Here is a 21,184-nt window from a genome sequence, read left to right as displayed (position 1 = left end):
CCTACCTGATGATGCCTGGTATTTGAATCCAAATCTTCTGGCACGATAAGGCATGTGAGCTTAGCTATGGGCCTCCTTACCTAGGGAAAAAGGCTGACTTTGTCTGTCACTGGAGCCCTCCCTCCCTCCCTCTCTTCCCTCCTTCCCTCCCGGTTTGGCACAGGTGACTGCTCACCTGCCATACTTAGAAACAGGAAAAGAAAACACCATCTCCTTGACCCTCAATTGTGCATGCATCAAGGAAATTCTTGCTTGACATGCTCCACTAGGGAAATCGCCTTGCCAAGGCCCCGGCTTGTAAACAAAACCTGTGGGCAGGATGTGCCAAAGAGGTGTTGCTCAACTGGGCGTCCACGACACAGAAATGGGCAGGCAAAGCAGAGTCCCAGTTCCAATGACAGGGAGGGAGGGAGGCGGAGGCGGAGGAGGGCATGATTGGCTGCATCAATATCTACAAGAAGGCAACCTTTGTACAGTGGCACATCCACCTGAGTAAGCTTTGTTTGGTGGCGACGGGATCAGACGGTTCGCTAGCTGCATTCCTGCTCGGGGTCATCCAGCTTGCCTCTTCTGCCCCCTGGAGGTAAGTGGAGAGGGGCCCCCTCTTACCACCAAAGGCAGGTATAGAGAAAGTAGGTAGCAAAGTAAGTTTTCTCTTTCTCTCTCTTAATCATTACTGAAATCAGGAGCCCCATCCAGGAGGTTCAGAACAGCTGTAGGAAAGGACTGCCGCTCCCAATTATCTTGCGGAACATGCTGCCACAAGAGGCTTGTTCACACATCATACTGAGCTCAGCTACAAACTTGTCCCTAGACATTTGCAAGTGTTTGTGTGGAACAGTGTGTGCCCCCTTGATTTGTACAGCTCAGCTATTTGCATACAGATTATACACATGTTGGATGCTATTGGAACACCTCTAAGGTAAGGTGTGGGCTGTGGTGACGGTAGCCCCTAGGTTTTAGTGATCTGAAAAGAAGTTTGGGTTAGGATCAGAGCTCTGTCCATGACTACTAGTCATGATGGGGAAATGGAACTTCCACGTTCAGGGGCAGTGTATCTCTGTGCATTCAAGGGTGCCAGTTGCTGGGCAGCAATATTAAGATGTGGCTGTTGCTTCCATGTCCTGTTTATTGGCCTCAGCAGCCAGCAATTGGTTGGCTGCTGTGTTGGGGAGCTCTTTTTATATGAATGTGTGTGCGCGCGCACGCGCATTAATGGAGGATTGACTATTGGCCAAGCATGCTGCCTGTCGGTTCCCTCATAATATCAACATGGCTTCTAGCCATGACAGTTATAGAGCATCTAGGTTCAGGAGCAGTCTATCTTCAAGTGCCAATTAGATGGGAAGCAATGGTGGGAGCAGGCAGTTGCTTTCATGCCCTGCCTGTAGGGTCCTTGCAGGTCATTATGGGAAATGGGAAGCAGATATTTCATGGGATCTGGGTCTGATCCAGCATGACTCTTTTATTTTCATTCATACAAAGTGGTGCTCTGTTTGTTTGTTTATTTTATTGATTTATTTAATTTATTTTATTAATTAAATGTTTATACGTAATCTGAACTTTTCATAAAAGTGTATCAAGTCAACAAAATCATAGTCAGTAAAAAGCAAAATAAAACATAATAAAAAACCCAGTAAAACAACAGTAAAAACCAGTAGGCTAAAAGAAAATTTCATCCTGCAGACGCCTGTCTAAGCGGTATAGTTTTCAGAAGATGTCTGTTAAGAACTTTGCTTCAGGATGAGAACAGAAATCGTGCGGCGGCACACAGCGGCAGCGGGAGGCCCCATTAGCTAAAGGGGTACCTCAGGTTAAGAACAGTTTCAGGTTAAGAACAGACCTCCAGAACGAATTAAGTTCTTAACCTGAGGTACTACTGTACCTTGCACCTGGTATGGTAGCAAAATGGCAATCACTGTAGTTTTCTTCCTGCTCTGATTTGCAGAGAACGACTTGTGTCTTGGCTCCACTGTAGGCTGAGATAACGGCAGCATTCCTTGTCAAAATGATGGTACACCTGCCATGTGTCCCCAGGCAAAGCAGTTATTTAGAGCATTTGCAGCCTGCTCTAGAGGAGAAAAGCAAACTCAGGCACCAATTCTTAAACTGACTGCCACAGCCACCAATGGCAGTTTCGTTTATTTAACTACTACTTCTACTACTTTATTATTTCTATCGTGCCCATCTGGCTGTGTTTCCCCAGCGACTCTGGGTGGCTTTCATCAGAACATTAAAAACAGAATAAAATTTCAAACATTAAAAGCTTCCCAAAATAGGCTGCCTTCAGATGTCTTGTAAAAGTCAGATAGTTGTTTATTTCCTTGACATTTGAAGGGTGGGCATTCCACAGGGCGGGTGCCACCATCGAGAAGGCCCTCTGCCTGGTTCCCTGTAACCTCGCTTCTTGCAGTGAGGGAACCGCCAGAAGGCCCTTGGAGATGGACCTCAGTGTCCGGGCTGAATGATGGGGGTGGAAACGCTCCTCCAGGTATACTGGGCCAAAGCCGTTTAGGGCTTTCAAGGTGAGCACCGACACTTTGAATTGTGCTCGGAAATGTACTGGGAGCCAATGCAGGTCTTTCAGGACCTGTACTATATGGTCTCAGAGGCCGCTCCCAATCTAGCTGCCGCATTCTGGATTAGTTGTAGTTTTACAACTATAAATTGCAAAAAATGTTTTGTGCATCCGTGCCTAATCTCGCCCTGAATGAATGAATCTTTATTTGCGTCAGCCATAGCAATAAAACAACAATACGATATACAAAGAATAGAAATAAAAAGTCAATTATATAAAATACATTTTAGGGTTTTGAATTAAATAGTGAAATACTGGATCTTATTCTGATTGCCCCAGCTAAAAACCTTGCAACCTTTGCTGTCACCTGCTCCTCTTGATCTGCCAAGATAAAGGACAGTGTGGCAGTGGTTGGGCGACCCGGAATGGACAATAAAAAGAGGGGTGATAATCTTGCCCTTTTCTACAATTTTTTTATTAGTGTGTGTTTTTCTTTTTGTAAATCTACCAAAGTATAAAATAAAATTGGGTTTAAGGTTTTTCCTCAGGACGGTGGAAGGCGTGTGTGCTGTGTCCCACTGGTGAAGTGGTGGTCTTCTTCTTCTGATAGGACATGCTGGGGTGGAGGGGTGGAATGGGGGTTTGAGGAGGGTTAGCTAAAAATGTCCCTATTTTCACCTGAGCAATGTTGGAGGAAATGTTAGACCGGCTTCCTCTTTGTTATCCTTCCACAGGTAGGCTAAGGCCTACCTGTCCAGACAGACCTTTGGAAATTTAAGGAGCAGGCAACACTGATCACTGACTGGGCTGTAGTCCAGACAAGCAGGATTTTAGTCACTGGTCCCAAATGTGTTCTTATGTATTTCAGGTATTATTTTTAACTAGTCTGTTTTTATGACTCTATATTTTATAATTGAAGTTTTTAAATGCTGTGATCCACCTTGAATCCCAATTTGGGAGTAAGGTGGGATAGAAATGAAAGAAAGAAAGAAAGAAAGAAAGAAAGAAAGAAAGAAAGAAAGAAAGAAAGTCTGGGGAAATTTCCTGAGGGCCAGACAAAGAGGTATGGAGGGCCGTATTTGGTTCTCAGGTCTGAGGGATACAGCAAACATCCCACACACATAGCAGCAACACATTTGCCTCCCCAACGTAATAAGAGTATAGCAATGCTCTACCCATCTCTTAAAGCTCCATCATTTTAACACTCTCATAGAAAAGAGAATTCTGGCCAGGGCAGATTCTCTAGTTTCTGTAGAACTGAGAGGTGATAAACCCTATCTGTAAAGTTCCCTCATCCACAAACGGCGAATGGTTCCGCACCTCATATTCCAGGCAAATATTCTGCTTATGTTTCCTCTCCTTGCTACTATTTCCCATGATCTTTTTTGTTTATATGATGTTTTATTCTGATTTGGTTTCATCAATTGTTTGTAGCTATAAAGAGAAAGCAAGATACGTGTTTATTATAATAATGATTTTAAAAGTGATTTCCAAATAAGTCATGTACAGAGGAAGTAAAAAATAGATGGGCTTAAGTGTGACTAACATCTGGATATGATTATGTTGATACAGTACAAATAAATCATTATTTGGATAAGATCATGTTAACATACAGTACAAATAAATCATATACAGAGCAGACCCATGGAAATCAAAGGGAAAGTATGACTCACATTGCTAATTACATAATTATTATCATCATTATAGGAGCTCTGTCCTCCTTCAGGTGTATTCCTGCCAATCATTTTCTCTACATAAAATAAAAATGGTGAGTGATACCATGGAATGAACTGGCTTAGGTCCAGCATCTACTTAGGAAGCTGTCATGATGACAGCTAGGTAGACTATTGATCTACCTAGCTCAGTATTGTCTACTCTGATTGGCAGCGGCTCTCCAGGGTTTCAGGCGGGGAATTTTTCCCAGTAGTACATGGGTAGGAATTTAACTTGGGACTTCCTGCATGCAAGGCAAATGCTCTGCCACTGAGCAACGACGCTTCCCTACTTGTGTGGGACACCTACCAGTTGACTACCAATTACAGACCAGGCCCATAGCTCAGTTGAGCATGAGATTCTTAACCTCAGAGTTTCAGAATCGTGGGTTTGAGCCCCATGTTGGAGGAAAAGATTCCTGCATTGCAGGGAGTTGAAGTAGATGACCCCCGTAGTCCCTTCCAACTCTTAAGATTCTGTGACTTTCTATGACTGAGTGACTCTGTGGTTGATATAAGATTAATAATAATAATAATAATAATATTTTTTATTTATACTCCACCCTTCCCGGTTCAAAAACTGGGCTCAGGGTGGCTAACAACAAATTTAAAACACTTAATTGTAAAAGCAGTATAAAATACAGTATAAAAACATGAATAACAATAAAATTCAAAGTTCAGAAATCACTTTGGGGGAAATCCATATAATAAGCACTCGATAGTCACCAGGGCTAGCTGGCTGAATTGGTCCTACTTGGGCCAGCGAGGAGGCCAGGGGAGAATTAGCTGTGGGGTCTCAGGGCAGGTGATCTTCATAAAAGGGGAGGGGGAGGGAAGAGAAGGGAAGGGAAATAAAAGATCAGGCTGAGTACAAATTAAAGGCCAGGCGGAAAAGCTCTGTCTTACAGGCCAGACGGAAGGAGGTAAAATCCTGAAGGGCCCTAGTCTCATGGGACATAGCATTCCACCAGGTCGGAGCCATCACTGAGAAGGCCCTGGCCCTGGTGGAGGATAGTCTGACTTCCTTAGGGCCTGGGACTTCTAAACTATGGTTATTCATGGACCTTAAGGTCCTCTGCAGGGCATACGAGGAGAAGCGGGCTCGTAAACACGAGGGCCCTAAGCCACAAAGGGCTTTAAAGGTCCATAAATTTAGGCTGCAATCTTGTGCACACCCAGGAGCAATGGAGACTAGTCCATTAGTGCAAATATGGCGCAGTCTCACTGACTTCAGTCTGCCCTCAGCCACTTCCCCCCCCCCCTCCTGCCTTCCTACTTACAACCAGTCTAGGAGATGGCCCAAGCTGCCAGCTTACTTCCTCTCCTTTGTCTCAGTGTTGCCTTTAACTCTGCAGGGAAGAGCATGGGGATAAAACTTACCTGGCTCTGCCTGTCAGCAGCTATGGCGCCACCCACTATTTAGCTCCCTGCCTTCTGCCCTACCAGTCCCAATGAGCACTAGCCAACACGGCCTGAAAATAACTTGCATTAAACTCAGTGGGGCTGCAATGTTAAACTTGTGGCTTCTTCAGATTGCATATAGCTAAGGCTACCATACACCATGCATTTAACACACACACACACAGAGAGAGAGAGAGAGAGAGAGAGAGAGAGAGAGAGAGAGAGAGAGAGAGAGAATCATAGGAACTGTTGCTTGTCAAAGTCTCTCTCTCTTTCTTTGCCTCTCCAGCAGTGCAATGGCAGATTCAGAAATGCAGGGTCCCTTCATGGTAATCACCCAAGCCTTCTACGATTACCAGGAACAAGCTTAAAACTTTACTCTGCTTATATTAGAACCGGATGTTTAATCCAGCTCTTGCAGAACACCAGCCAGCAGTCTCAATCAAAACAGTGATAGGCTGATCAGAGAGGAGATAAGCATTCTTTCTAATAAAGTCCTTTACAAGGTTGGATATCAGTGCAAGTAAAAGAAAACGGGGGGGGGGGGGAGAGCGAGCCAGTGCTTTTAAAAGTGAATTATTATACACAGCATATATGGGTACTGCTTTGCATATCGTTCCGGAAACAATATTGTCCACCAAGGCCCACCATTTCCTTTCAAAATGCAGAATATCACCTCTGTAGGAGGACAGATAATATTACATGTCATGCACAGGAGTCAGCAGCTTGATGAGTTTCCGATGTTTTTTCTTGTCAGTCTGTTACTAAAAGCACACCGGCTTCTAGCTAAGGCCACGTTCGTACATTTAAAGCACCACTATACCACTTGAAATAGTCATTAAGTTCCCTCAAAGAATTTAGGAGCTCTGGTTTGTTCCTACAGTTCCCAGAGTTCCTGTGAAGAGATACTGACTGTTAAACCATTCTGAGAATTGTAGCTCTGGGAGGGTAATGGGATGTCTCCTGACATCTCTGAGCACCCTCAACAAACTACAAACTTCACAGAATTCTTGGCAGGAAGCCATGACTGTTTCAAGTGGTAAGGTAAAGGTAAAGGTACCCCTGCCCGTACGGGCCAGTCTTGCCAGACTCTGGGGTTGTGCGCCCATCTCACTCAAGAGGCCGGGGGCCAGCGCTGTCCGGAGACACTTCCGGGTCACGTGGCCAGCGTGACATCGCTGCTCTGGCGAGCCAGAGCCGCACACAGAAACGCCGTTTACCTTCCCACTAGAAAGCGGTCCCTATTTATCTACTTGCACCCGGGGGTGCTTTCGAACTGCTAGGTTGGCAGGTGCTGGGACCGAGCAACGGGAGCGCACCCCGCCGCGGGGATTCGAACCGCCGACCTTTCGATCGGCAAGTCTTAGGCGCTGATGCTTTTACCCACAGCGCCACCCACGTCCCGTTGTTTCAAGTGGTACCATAGCACTTTAAATGTATGGTGTGGCCCAATAATGTATTGATTCTGCCTTCAGATTCCGATGATGATCCTTGAAGAAAGTTGAAGCAGAAGAGCTTGTAAGAGCAAGACTGGGGTTGATTTTGGGGGAACTTTCCTCAAGAGATTATTTTTTAAGGGTAGAAGCAGCAGTCCAACCCCAGGAACAGGCCCATTTCCTCAGCACCCTCATACAGTCACCCTAGACACATTTACCTGGGAGGAAGTGTTGCGTTTGCAAAGTAAAGGAAGGACTGGACCCTGATTAAAAATCAAGACACGAGGCTTTGACCAGCAAGGCTCTCGGAGAAAGTGCGACCACCACACCCCTCACCAGGCCATTTTATTAGCAAAAGAATATTTTACACAGTGCTCGTAAGAACCAATCATATTTCCTCTGAGCATGTCATCAAACCCCACGTGGGGGGAAAGTAACACTACAACACTAATTAGCATGCATATATTTTGGGGTAAATATGTTGAGAACTACAAAGGGGTAGTAAATAACTTGAGAACTACAAAGGGGTGGTAAATAACTTGAGAACTACAAAGGGGTGCATCTGGCAACCCCAGAGGTGAGAAATAAACATGATAAGAAGGATGGCCAGAAAGACCAGATCACTACCACCTTCATGTGAGATCTGTTTCCTGGCTCCAAGATTAACATTTTAAGATTATATATAAGAAAACTACATCAAAGTAACTTGCCCACTATCTTTATGGCACAGGATGCCTGCCTGGTGAAGCAACTGCTGTGTACGCTGTGTACGTGACGTTTGGAGAGAGAAATGGGCAGTAGGGTCAAAAGGGCCAGAGATGCAGAGGTGTAGATTGATCAAAAATCATATCAAAATAGTTTAAACCCAGTCAACGCAATGCTTTCATTGCTGACACAGATGGCTTACTCTATATTTGTTATAATTCCTCATAGCAATCCCACCTGATCACTACATCTCTGGATATTTGCACTCCTACATCAAGTCCCTTTGCACTCCATGGGTCTTCTCCATTGAGTGCAAATGGACTTCCTCCCTGGTACAGAAGCTGTTTTAGGGCAGCTCCACCGGTTCCCCCACACTGGGCACTAAGTGGAGAGTGAGCCCAGTAACCACTCACCTCCTTCCCAAAGCCCAGCACAGTGGCCTAGCTCAGGGGACCATAGTACCAAAGTCCAGCCCTACCAGGCAAATGTGATATGACGATTTAATGCGACCATAAATACACTCACACATCTCTTTATCGTCTAGGCTGCCTGCTTGTTGATGTTAAATGTCAGACAGGTGCCTAAGGTTGAGTTTTTACTCAGTAAGGACTGCAGGCTGCATTTTCTTTCATTTGTTTGGAAGATGAGTAGTTCAAGAGCACTACGTTTAGGGGTCGGCATTGTACAGGAGCAACAGGCCCCTTCGGAACAACACACACTCCAGTGGGGGGCTGGATGACTGCAATTCTGCCCTTCTTCCCATGGGCATAGTCAAGTGGGGGGGGCAGGTGACCCCCCCCCCCAATCAATAAAAATAAATAAAAATGCATAAGTAACTGAGGTCCTGCTCCCCCCCTTTCCTACTTCCTCCCCACCCAGAGATCTGAACTGATTACTTGCAGAGGGATTTTGGGTAGGGGATATCTCCCAGCCCCACCTGGAGATTGTGAGAATTGGGAATTTCTGCATCCAAACTACTCCTCAGCTATGGCCCTTCCCCTAAATATAATTTTTTATAAAGCAAGATTCTCACCCTCAGAGTCCTGAACAAAGAGCTGTTTCTTTAAAATAGGAACATAGAAAGCTGCCTGATCAGCATCAGTCAGACCCATTGGTCTTTCTAGCTCCATATAGTGGACACTGACTGGCAGCAGCTCTCCAGTGTTTCAGGCAGGTGCCTGTCCCACCTGTTACTGGAGGTGCTGGGGATTGAACCTGCAACCTTTTGCCTGCAAAGGAGAAACTCTACCACTGAAGATTCCCCCCCTCGTGCCAAAGATCTGGATGGATGACAGTGCTTGAGGAATAAGGTTCCAGTCCTCATGGTTCTGAATAAAGGACTGGTATGAATAGAAAGCTGCCTTGTACCAAGCAAGACCATTGGTCCATCTAACACAGTATTGTCTACACTGACTGGCAGTGGCTCTACTGGCTCTTTTCCCAGTCCTACCTGGAGATGCTACTGGGGATTGAGCCTGGGACCTTCTGCATGCTGTCCCTTCCTCAGCATTAGGCTATTACTCATATCACAGGTGATTTAAGTATATGCAGGTGTGGTTTCAGAGTAAATTTTTTTTATCCCTACCGCCCCATGTACCTTCAGCCTTCCTCCCTACACACACACACACACACACAGAGAGAGAGAGAGAGAGAGAGAGAGAGAGAGAGAGAGAGAGAGAGAGAGACCTATATTTTCTTGCTTTCCATGTCGGCCACTAAACCAACCAAACTTCCTGGATTTTTCCATATACCTTTGTTTCAAGTGAAATGACGCAAAAACGCACTGCACCTAACCTTTCGAAAGCGAGACTTGAGACTTATCGCACGATCCATCTTCATTAAATAATAATAATAAAAGTAGTGACAGACCTCAGCTGACAACGTGACTGTGTGCATTAGACATTTAAAGTGTTTTTTAAAATATCCTGCTCTCACAGGAGAACAACCTGCCAGGCCGCTATAAACTTGTTCAAACAGCAATGTTCTTGTGCTCTAAGAGATGTGAATGCCACTATTTTAATGGGCAAAGGAGGCTGTTGCAGCCCAGATGTTATCTTGCAAACTCCCCTGACTGAACCCTGAGCCCCAATTAAAGGGGATGTCATGCGTGCCATACCCTTAACTGGAAGGGCAGGATACCAAAGGATGACCAATTCATTCATCATAAATTTATTTACATTATTACATGTGGTATTACAGTATTTATGTTTACTTGTGGGATTAACTTACCCCATACATGCCAGCTTGATAACTTCACTCTCACGAATCAGCACTGTTATAAGTGCCATGCAATACTTGTTCCACACTTGAAAGAAATTGAAATTTTAGCTTGGGGGCACCTACACTTTGGAACTCCCTGCCTATTGACATCAGGCAGGCACCTTCCACATCTATTTAAAACATTTTTGTTTAGTCAAGCCTATCCAGACATGTAAATGTGACTTGTTTTGTTTTGTTTTCTTTTCTTTTTAGCAAGGGTTGATTTTAATCATCTTTTGAATATTTTGAATACCTGGTTTTTACCAATAATTTCAATGTTTTCTTTTATATAATTGTAAATTGCGTAGGGGCTCTTGTTTTTCTGGACACCACAGTTTAAGAAAGATATTGACAAGCTGGAGGTTTAGGATCAGAGTTTTCCTTCTCCTATATGGGCTGCCTTCCCAGGTTGGCAAGTTCCATCTGCCCCTCACTTCCCTCTACAGCACATGCAGAAACCACCTTCTTGACCATTGGGACCACTATTGGTCTCATCTGCTCAACCCGCCGGAGCCTGTCTTTGCATTCAGGGAAGTCCCTAATTCACCAAGGGTTTGAGACCCATCAGCTACCTTCACCAGGTTTAGCTGGCCTGTTGAAGCCATTCCTGGGTTGTGGCCGCTGTCACATGCTGACAACTTCTAGATATACTTCTATTAGATATAATATTATTATTTTTTAATTTTTTTTTAAATGCATTTTTATTGAAGTTATACACAGAAACAGACATATAAGAAAATACAAAGAGAAAATTACAAAGAAAAGAGAAAAGGAAAAAAACAAAAAACACTCATCCGAAAAAAGAAAAACACACAATCAGAACTTCCTTCCATCCTTTTGATAAGTATCAAATATCTCCTTCCATTACGTATTTGATTTTCAATCTATAGTCTTAAATTCACTCGCTGGTCGTATTGTTCTAACCCCGTCAGTTCACTTTAAACATTTATTCCAATATATTTCCAAAATTTGCTCCAATTTTTCAGAAATTTCTGTTCATCCTGATCTCTTATTTTACCTGTTAATTTGTCAAGCTCAGCATAGTTTACCATTCTAATCTGCCAGTCCTTTATGTTGGGGATAGTTTCCACTTTCCAATATTGTGCCAACATAATTCTCGCTGCTGTGGTGGCGTAGAGGAATATCGTCCTTTTTAATTTCTTTATCCATCATTCCCAACAAGAAGGCTTCAGGCCTCTTGGGAAAGGTATACTTAAATATTTTTTTAAGTTCATTATAAATTGATTCCCAAAAGCCTTTCACCTTTTTACATGTCCACCATAAATGATATAGGTCACCCTCCACCTCGCCACATTTCCAGCATCTCTTGTCGTTTAATCTATACATTTTGGCCAGTTTCACAGGGGTGTGGTACCATCTATATAGCATCTTCCAGATATTTTCTCTCAGTGCCATACATGCTGTGAACTTTATGTTACAATTCCAAACTTCTATCCACCTTTCGAAATCAATATTATAACCAAAGTCAATTGCCCATTTAATCATTGCCTCCTTCACCTCCTCGTCCTTTGTGTACCACTCTAATAGTATATCATAAATTCTGGACAGGGTTTTGTTTTTGTCTTCTATTACTTCTATATTAAATTTTGATTTTTTATCATCAAAACCCACCTTCCTCTTATCCTCTTTTAACAAATCATTCACCTGGTGGTATTGCAGCCAACCAGTGAATAATTTTTTTATTTCTTCATAAGGTCTAAGTTTGGGCCCTTGGTCTGTTTTTCTTAACATTTCTTCATAGGTGGCGTTTATCTCCTCCATATTTATTTTCTTGACCGTTAAAGCCTCTATTGGTGAAATCCACCATGGGGTCTTTCTTTCAAGGAGGTTTTTGTTCCTTTCCCATGCTTGATATAATGGTCCCCTAAAAATATGGTCTAAGAAACTCTTGTGGACTTTCACTTTCCCATACCAAAGGTACGAATGCCATCCGTACCGATTATTAAAGCCTTCCAGGTCCAGTAGCTCTCTATTCTCCAGTTTTATCCAATCTTTTAACCAAAGTATACAAGCCGCTTCATAGTATAAGCTTAGGTCCGGGAGAGAAAAACCCCCTCTTTCTTTTTTATCTATCAAAATTTTCATTTTTATCCGTGGCCTTTTCCCCTGCCAAATATACTTTGCCAAGGCTCTCTGCCACTCTTTACATTGTTTTAGGCCTTTAAGTATGGGGATGGTTTGGAATAAAAATAACATTCTGGGCAGAATGTTCATTTTAACAACAGCTATCCTCCCCAAAAAGGAGAGTTTCATCCTCCCCCAAATTTCCATGTCTTTCTTTATAATCCTCCAGGTGGCATCGTAATTATCCTTGTATAAATTTATGTTCTTAGCTGTAACCCAGATCCCAAGATATTTCACTTTCTTAGCTACCGCAATTTCGGTCCTTCTTTCTAGATCTATCATTTCTTCCTTTGTTAAATTTTTAACTAACATTTTGGTTTTATTTTTATTTACCTTAAGTCCTGCCACGGCTCCAAATTCGTCAATTTTTTGTAAAGCTTATTTTACGCTATTTTTTGGGTCTTCTAAGGTTAATACGATGTCATCTGCAAAGGCCTTGATTTTGTATTCCCTCTTTCCTACCTTGACTCCTGTGACTTCTGTTGCCCCCCTCAGTCTCTCGTTTAGTATTTCTAATACTGTTATAAACAATAGAGGGGACAGGGGGCAGCCCTGTCTGGTTCCTTTATATATACTAAAATATTCTGTTGTGGTGTTGTTTATTACCAATTTTGCCTTCTGTTCCTTGTATATAGCTTCTATGCCTTTTCTAAATTTCTCTCCCATTCCCATCATTTCCAAACTTTTCTTCAAGAAATCCCACGAGATGTTATCGAACGCTTTTTCAGCATCTATGAATACCAAGGCCGCTTGTCTATCTATGCTCACATCCAAATATTCAATAATGTCTATCAAGTTCCTTACATTGTCCCTTAGTTATCTCCCTGGGAGGAAGCCCGTTTGATCTTTATGTATTCTGTTGTTCAGAACCTTTTTTAGTCTTTCTGCCATTATATCTGCAAATAGCTTGTAGTCATTATTTAATAGTGAAATTGGCCTATAGTTTTTCACTTCCAAGGTATCTGCCTCTTTTTTGGGAATTAAAGTAATATATGCTTCCTTCCAGGTATTCGGGATCCTTCCTTCCTTTAATATATTGTTCATCACTTCTCCTAACACTGGGGATATTTGGTTACTTAGTGTTTTATAATATTTGGCCGAGAGGCCATCTGGACCTGGCACTTTCCCATTTTTCATCTTTTTAATAGCCTTCTTTATCTCTTCTTGAGTAATTTTCTGGTCTAGTATCTCTTTTTCTTCTTTTGGGATTTGTTTTAAATGATGTTCTTGCAAAAAGTGCTCTATTTCTTGTTTTGTTTCCTTTCCTCTTTTATATAAGTCCTTATAATATTTTTGAAATATCTTCCTTATTTCTTTTGGCTCTTCCACAATCCTTTCTCCTTCCCTTATCTTACTGATCGTGTTTTGTTTTCTTCTTTCTCTTATTTGCCACGCCAAATATTTGCCTATCTTGTTTGCAGATTCAAATGTCCTCTGATTCATCATTTTAATTTTCCATTCTACCTCTTGGTCAATTATTGTAGAAAGTTTAGCTTGTAATATCTTTATATTCTGCTTTGCAATCTCCTCACTGGGGTTAATGGTTAATTTTTTTTCATTTTCCATAATCTGTGTTAGGATCTGTTCCTTCTTTGACTCTTTTTCTTTTCTTACTTGACTATTTTTCTGTATTAAAAAGCCCCTCATAACTGCCTTTCCTGCGTCCCACACCGTCTCTATAGCAGTTTCCCCGTTTAAATTCCATTTAAAGTAATCTTCTATTGTCTCTATTGCCTTATTTACGATCTTCTGATCATTAAATAGAAATTCATTCATTCTCCATCTAGTTGTTTTCATATCCTTGCCTTTCAGCTCAATGTAAACCGCATTATGGTCAGATATAATTCTTGGGAGAATTTCTGATTTAATTAAATTCTGAGTTAATTCCTTCGAGATCCAAATGCTATCTATTCGCCCCCAGCTTTGATTTGGGTTTGAGAAGAAAGTATATTGTTTTATAGTGGGGTTTTTTAGTCTCCATGCATCAGTTAATCCCAGATTATTTACCATGTCAAAAAAGGATCGCGGTAATTTACCTTCCTTCTTCTCTTGTTTTTTTGTTAACTTATCTAAATTTGGAGACACCACCCCATTAAAGTCACCCATTAAAATCATTTTTTGATCCATCCATTCCATCAATTTATCTCCTAATTCAGAATAGAAGGCAGATTTTTTATCGTTTGGAGCATATATTCCAACAACAATTATTTTTTCTCCCTGAGACACCATCTGAACAATGATTACTCTCCCTTGATCATCTTTATATAATAATTGTGGCTCATATTTTTCCTTAATATATAATACCACCCCTCTTTTCTTCACTCTATCTGATGTCACAAAATCTAATCCCAGTCTCTTATTACATAATAGTCTCTTATGCTTATTTATTATATGCGTCTCTTGGAGACATATTAAATCATAATTCTTTTTCAATAATACATGCGTAATCTGATTCCTTTTGTTTTTATTGCTCAACCCATTCACATTCCAGTTTAGTATTTTTAACGTCATCTGTTCTGTAATATAAGTTAACTTGTCAAACCTATGCGCAATCTACTGTTCTTTGTCTCCTTTCTCTAGTTCTTCTCCTTCTCCTTTTGAGCTCTCCTCTCTTTCTCTTCTAATATAATTAATAGAATACTGGGTGCAGGTGGCGCTGTGGTCTAAACCACTGAGCCTCTTGGGCTTGCCGATCAGAAGGTTGGTGGTTCGAATCCCCATGACGGGGTGAGCTCCTGTTGCTCGGTCCCAGCTCCTGCCAACCTAGCAGTTCAAAAGCATGCCAGTGTAAGTAGAAAAATAGGTACCGCTCTGGCGGGAAAGTAAACGGCATTTCCGGGCGCTCTGGTTTCTGTTATGGTGTTCAGTTGTGCCAAAAGCAGTTTAGTCATGCTGGCCACATGACCTGGAAAGCTGTCTATGGACAAACACCGGCTCCCTCAGCCTGAAAACGAGATGAGTGCTGCAACCCCATAGTCGCCTTTGACTGGACTTAACCGTCCAGGGGTCCATTACCTTTTACTTTAATGAATAGAATAGAATAGAAATATGTGATGTGGGGCTTCTCCAAATGGCCCATTCATTCAGAATTAATCCCAATTTCCTTACACAAAGTTTATGTGATGGTTAGACTAGGTCTGACTTTTATTGAGTATTTGTCCGGCTTTGTTTGTGGGGAAGTTACATGACAATGAGCATTCATTCTGAGTTTATCTTGTTCTGCTTACAGATTATTTACTTAAAACAAAAAAAATTCCTTCCAGTAGCACCTTAAAGACCAACTAAGTTAGTTCTTGGTATGAGCTTTCGTGTGCATGCACACTTCTTCAGATATCTGGAAGGAATTTTTTTTGTTTTGACTATGGCAGACCAACACGGCTACCTATCTGTAACTAGATTATTTACTTGTCTTCCCATTAGTCATTTGTTCATCCCACACTTTCCAATGTGTTTTTCTGTCACTTTCTAAAACATAAAAAGTCATTGGAAAAAACTGAAAACATAGGAAGCTGCTTTATACTGAGTCAGACCCATTGGTTCTTCTATTTCAGTATTGTCTGCACTGGCTGGCAGTGGCTCTCCAGGGATTCAGGCATGAGAACATTCTCTGCCTGAAGATGCCATTGGGGATTGAACCTGGGACCTTCTGCATTCAAAGCAGGTTCTCTGCCCCTTCCTCACAAGACTCAGTCATCAGGCTCCCTCAGCATTCTCTTTGCCAATCTTCCCAGGGCATGTTAGAATAGGTGTACCCCTGGTCTGCTGGCTTAATTAGTGTGCCTCCACCCCGGCCATTTCAACCAAGCCACGTCAAGTGTTGGGCATGTAAGGATGCAGGCAACCCAAAAGGGGTTTTTCAGGAAGTAACAATCAGCTGGCCAGTGGCACATACAAAGCCCTGTGCACCCAGATAAACAACTCCGAAAGACCCAGCAATCAGCTGATTTCAAACCCTGCAAGCAGGGATGATGTCATTGTGATACCAGGTGATTGACAAGTGGACAGCACCACCCTGTGTCAGACTTCACCCGCCAAGGGTGGGGGAGGTAACAACCCGCTGGCTATCCAGATCTACCTCACCACACTTGGTTTACAGAGACCAATGGGAAGGCAGCATATTTCATGATGGGCAGGTGTGGCTGGTATCAAATCCTTCAGGTGCTCCTCCATCCACATCCTGCCCCTCCTGCCCACGACTGGCTCTTTGGAATGTGCTGGTGCTGTTTGCCAAGGTTTTATTTCTGGGCAGAAGCCCAAGGCCTTGTTGAACATATGGGTGGATCCCTTTGTTGATCCTGTTTTTGTGAGCTTATTTATTGGCAGTGGATTTATCTAAGGCCTGTTATATATAGTTTCTTTGAAAGGGAATGTTAGACAAGCTATGCCAGCTGTCAAATGGGTGACGGGCAAGGAAGTTGCTGAATCAGACCCATTAGGCCATGGGTCGGCAAACTAAGGTCCGTGGGCCGGATCAGGCCCAATGGCCTTTTGGATCTGGCCCATGGACGGTCCGAGAATCCAGGCAGCCGGCATAGCGCACGCAATGGTTTTTGCAACTCAACCAAGCTTGGGGGTCAAAAGTGAGGCAGGCGGCTGCTTGAGGCAAGCCCCTTCTCCGTCTGTCATGCGCACGCAGCAATCTTTTCTTCCGGGGGGGGGGGTGGGGAAGAGGGAAAAGGAGCCACAGTTTGAATTTCCACAATGGAAGTGCTGGTGACTGACCTCAGGAAGGGCAGTTGCGGGAGGTGCCTTGGGAACGACGCCCGCCAGTGTCTGTGGCGGCGGTACTTCCCGCCGGAGGAAGCAGGGAGCGCCTGGGTGGCTGCACTCCGAATCAGTTCTGCACTCTGCTGGGAGGCCGCTCGCTTGTTAGCTATACTGTGCAAGCCATGGAAAGGTACAGTGGTGCCTCCCAAGACGAAATTAATCCATTCCGCGAGTCTCTTCGTCTTGCGTTTTTTCCGTCTTGCGAAGCACGGCTATTAGCGGCTTAGCGGCTATTAGCGGCTTAGCGGCTATTAATGGCTTAGTGGCTATTAACAGCTTAGCGGCTTAGCGGCTATTAACGGCTTAGCGGCTATTAACAGCTTAGCGGCTTTAAGAAAAAAGAAACAAACTTGCAAGCTTGCGAAGCAAGCTCATAGGGAAATTCGTCTTGCGGAATGACTCAAAAAACAGAAAACCCTTTCGTCTTGCGCGTTTTTCGTCTTGCGAGGCATTCGTCTTGCGAGGTACCACTGTAAATAGCTGCTGCTGCCTCATCTTCCCTCACACAGGGAAAAGAACGTTTTTGCTTGAGTGGCGCTGGTCTGACTTAGCGTGGCCAACGGCTTTTCCCTTCACCCATGCATGTGCACACGCTCTCCAGGGCTGACAGGAATGGTGTGCTTACCTCAGCCCCCCACCCCGCCTTATGAAAGAAATAATAACTGTCAACGTGTAAAACGCAAAGGAAGCAGCATGGGTGTATGAGGGAACACCCCCCCCCCCAAAAAAAGAATCACATTTGGGCAACATTGGGGTTGGTCCCAATAAGGGTTTTTGCCAAAAATGTGGGTCATAATCATGGCAACATATATTCCGGCCCCCCACAAAGTCTGAGGGACAGTGGACCGGCCCCCTGCTGAAAAAGTTTGCTGACCCCTGCATTAGGCAATCTAGCTCAGTACTTTTTTTTAAATAATATTTTTATTGATTTTCCAACATATATTAAACACAATACAATACACAATACACAAACAAACAAACACATAAACACGTATAATTTCAAAACCTTCCTTTCATAAATCTTACTTCTCTGACTTCCCCATACCTCCCCTTTCTGCATCCCTATTTCAAAATTTCTTCAGCAAATCCTCACTTAATTTAACTAATTACTCTTTTTTCCCCTTCTCTCTTACCTAGTCATTTACAGCTGTAATCCTCTTTTTTCCCCTAACCTCGACATTTTAGCACTCATTAATTTTATAATAGTTCTTAAGATAAGCTTTAAATTTCTTCCAATCTTCCTCCGCCGTCTCTTTTCCTTGGTCACGGATTCTGCCAGTCATCTCAGCCAGTCCCATGTAGTCAATCACCTTCGTCTGCCATTCTTCCAGCGTGGGTAGTTCTTGTGTCTTCCAATACTTTGCTATAAGAACCCTTGCTGCTGTAGTAGCATACATAAAAAACGTCCTGTCTCTCTTTGACACCAATTTGGCCGATCATGCCCAAGAGAAAAGCCTCTGGTTTCTTATGAAAAGTACATTTAAGTACCTTCTTCATTTCATTATAGATCATTTCCCAGAAGGCCTTAATCCTCGGGCATGTCCACCAAAGGTGGTAGAAAGTACCTTCAGTTTCATTACATTTCCAGCATTTATTGTTGGGCAAATGATAAATTTTTGCAAGCTTGACTGGGGTCATGTACCACCTATAAATCATTTTCATAATATTCTCTCTTAAGGCATTACATGCCGTAAACTTTATACCGGTGGTCCATAACTGTTCCCAGTCAGCAAACATAATATTATGACCAATGTCTTGTGCCCACTTAATCATAGCTGATTTAACTGTTTCATCTTGTGTATTCCATTCCAGCAACAAGTTATACATTCTTGACAAATTCTTGGTATTGGGTTCTAACAGTTCTGTTTCCTTGTTCCTAGGATTTTCGAGACAGCTCGGTTCCAGCAGTCGGGAAAAATTCACTTCGTAATATGCAATAAACTAAAAGCTAAAGGAAAGAGTTGGTCGACAGGGCAGAGGATTTATGCCCAGGAGAACCTTTCACTTATCTCTCCCAGTTAGGCAGGCGGCGGCAGCCGTGGCGGCAAGTCCGGGCGTCGGAGCAACCCAGATAAAAAGAAAACAAAGATAACACAAATAGCGGGATACTAAAAGACAGCCAGCACAGCCAGCAGATCATTAAAACTCACAGATAAAAACAAGGGAGGATAAAAACCGCTTAAAACAACTTAAAACTTTGATAAGGGTAAGCGAAATTACTCGGAAACTACCTTCGCCGCCATGTTTGTTCTGTTTCTAGTTTTGATCTCTCCACATAGACAGACATGGTGGGTGCCTTTTTGGCTTTGAAAAGGAAGGTTAATGTGGCTACACCAGAGTTTGCTGTGTGGCTTAGCTGAGAACGAACCTGAAGTCTACTATATGTTGTGGCAAGATAAATATTGGGGGGGGGGGGGGCTTGGCAGGTTACGAGCGTATGGCAACCTTATATCTACTGGCGAAGGCATTTGCAACTCTGGATAACAGTTCCTGGGAATCACCAGTGGGGGAGAGTTGCTCTAGCGCTCACTTCCTGCTTACGGCCTCCCCATGGACATCTGTTTGACCACTGTGGGAACAGGACTGGATGGGCCTTTGTCCTAATCTTGCAGGGCTCTCATTATTTGCTTCTGAGGAAAAGTGCTGATTCACATGCTGCTTGGTAAACAAAGAGCTGGTGTGGTATGAGCTGAGTAATCACTTGTTCAAATGTCACTCCCACCATAGATGCATTAAATTACCTTTAGAAAGCACTTATATGGCCTCAGACAACTCACTCCATTCTCAGTCACAGCTACCTGCCAGTGAGAACTAAGAGCTTTCTAGGTTCCTGCTGCTGCTGCTGCTGTTGCAGCAGCAGCAGCAGCAGCACTTACAGAGTTAAAAGAAAAAGAAAAACCAATTGCACCTGTTTATCTACCGTGTGGCCTTGGGAGCTTTCCTTTCCATTCGGATATCTTTAGTGATCCATGTAATTGATTCTGGCACAAAGTCAAGCAGCAATCAGACGTGTCGGCCAGAGATTCACACACCCATACACACACATACCAGGGCTTTTCCCCCCCCCCCCCCCCGCTTTCAAAATTTTCAATAGTGAAAGAATTGGGGGAATCGTCATTTAGAAGCAAAGTGCAAAAGCTGTCCAGATGTGGAAGTCATCAACTGCATCCCCCAGGATCCTGGGCTCAGTTACAACATAAGAATTTCCCCAAAATTTGCATTTGTTACTGATGCCCCAACTGTACCTGTCGTTGGGCAAGTAACTCACTTGGGAGTGATCTGCAGAGGGTTGGATTAGGTGACCCTTTACGTCCCTTCCAACGCTACAGTTTTATGTTTCTGTGATTCGTGTTTGCCTCCAGCCATACAGAAATGCATTGCCCTGGTATACAGTGGTACCTCAGGTTACAGGCGCTTCAGGTTACAGATGCCGCTAACCCAGAAATAGTACGTCGGGTTAAGAACGTTGCTTCAGGATGAGAACAGAAATTGCACAGCAGTGGTGCGGCGGCAGCAGTGGGAGGCCCCATTAGCTAAAGTGGTGCTTCAGGTTAAGAACAGTTTCAGGTTAAGAACGGACCTCTGGATCGAATTAAGTTCTTAACCCGAGGTACCACTGTAATGCATTTACTGTATCAAGCTTTCAAAATATGTACGTCTCCACCCCCATCGTTCTGCCCGGATGCTGAGGTCCAGCGCTGAGGGCAGTGGCGTAGCGTGGGGAATGCAGGGGGGGCCGGCCGCACCGGGTGCAACATCTGGGGGTTAGGGTTAGGGGGCGCAAATCCACGGGTAAGGGGGCGCAAATCCACGGGTTAGGGAGCGCAAATTACTTGCCTTGCCCCGGGTGCTGACAACCCACGCTACGCCACTGGCTGAGGGCCTTCTGGCGGTTCCCTCGCGAGAAGCAAAACTACAGGGAACCAGGCAGTAGGCCTTCTCGCTAGTGGCGCTCGCCCTGTGGAATGCCCTCCCATCAGATGTCAAAGAGATAAACAACTACCTGACATTCAGAAGACATCTTAAGACAGCCCTGTTCAGGGAAGTTTTTAATGTGTGACATCTTAGTGTATTTTTGGTCTTTGTGGAAGCCGCCCAGAGTGATGGGCAGATGGGCAGGGTACAAATAATAAATTATTATTATTATTATTATTATTTATGCAGAAATGGAAATAAATCCATCTCCACCCACCTGCAAAAATAAAAACCCAGACTATTTCCCCATATGGCCTTTAGTCATT

At 43.5% G+C, this 21,184-nt stretch overlaps 1 protein-coding gene across 3 annotated transcripts in view; it reads left to right on the top strand.

The window, feature by feature from the left end:
* Positions 1–426: 426 nt before the first annotated feature.
* The window catches only part of ENTPD8 (ectonucleoside triphosphate diphosphohydrolase 8), a 34,941-nt gene continuing 14,183 nt past the window's right edge, over positions 427–21,184 (top strand). The window contains exons 1-2 of one of the 3 annotated variants that reach the window (XM_028715658.2): positions 460–583; positions 18,824–19,149. The gene's annotated coding sequence lies outside the window, so the exon portion shown is untranslated. Of the gene's footprint in view, positions 584–612; positions 633–18,823; positions 19,150–21,184 lie in introns of those variants that run through there. The other 2 variants (XM_028715659.2, XM_077922190.1) reach the window with 2 other exon arrangements.

This window comes from Podarcis muralis, chromosome Z (genome assembly GCF_964188315.1).
Source record: "Podarcis muralis chromosome Z, rPodMur119.hap1.1, whole genome shotgun sequence".
NCBI classification, from domain to species: Eukaryota; Metazoa; Chordata; class Lepidosauria; order Squamata; family Lacertidae; genus Podarcis; species Podarcis muralis.
Note: the sequence above shows the minus strand (reverse complement) of the source record. Positions and strands in the feature narration are given on the sequence as shown.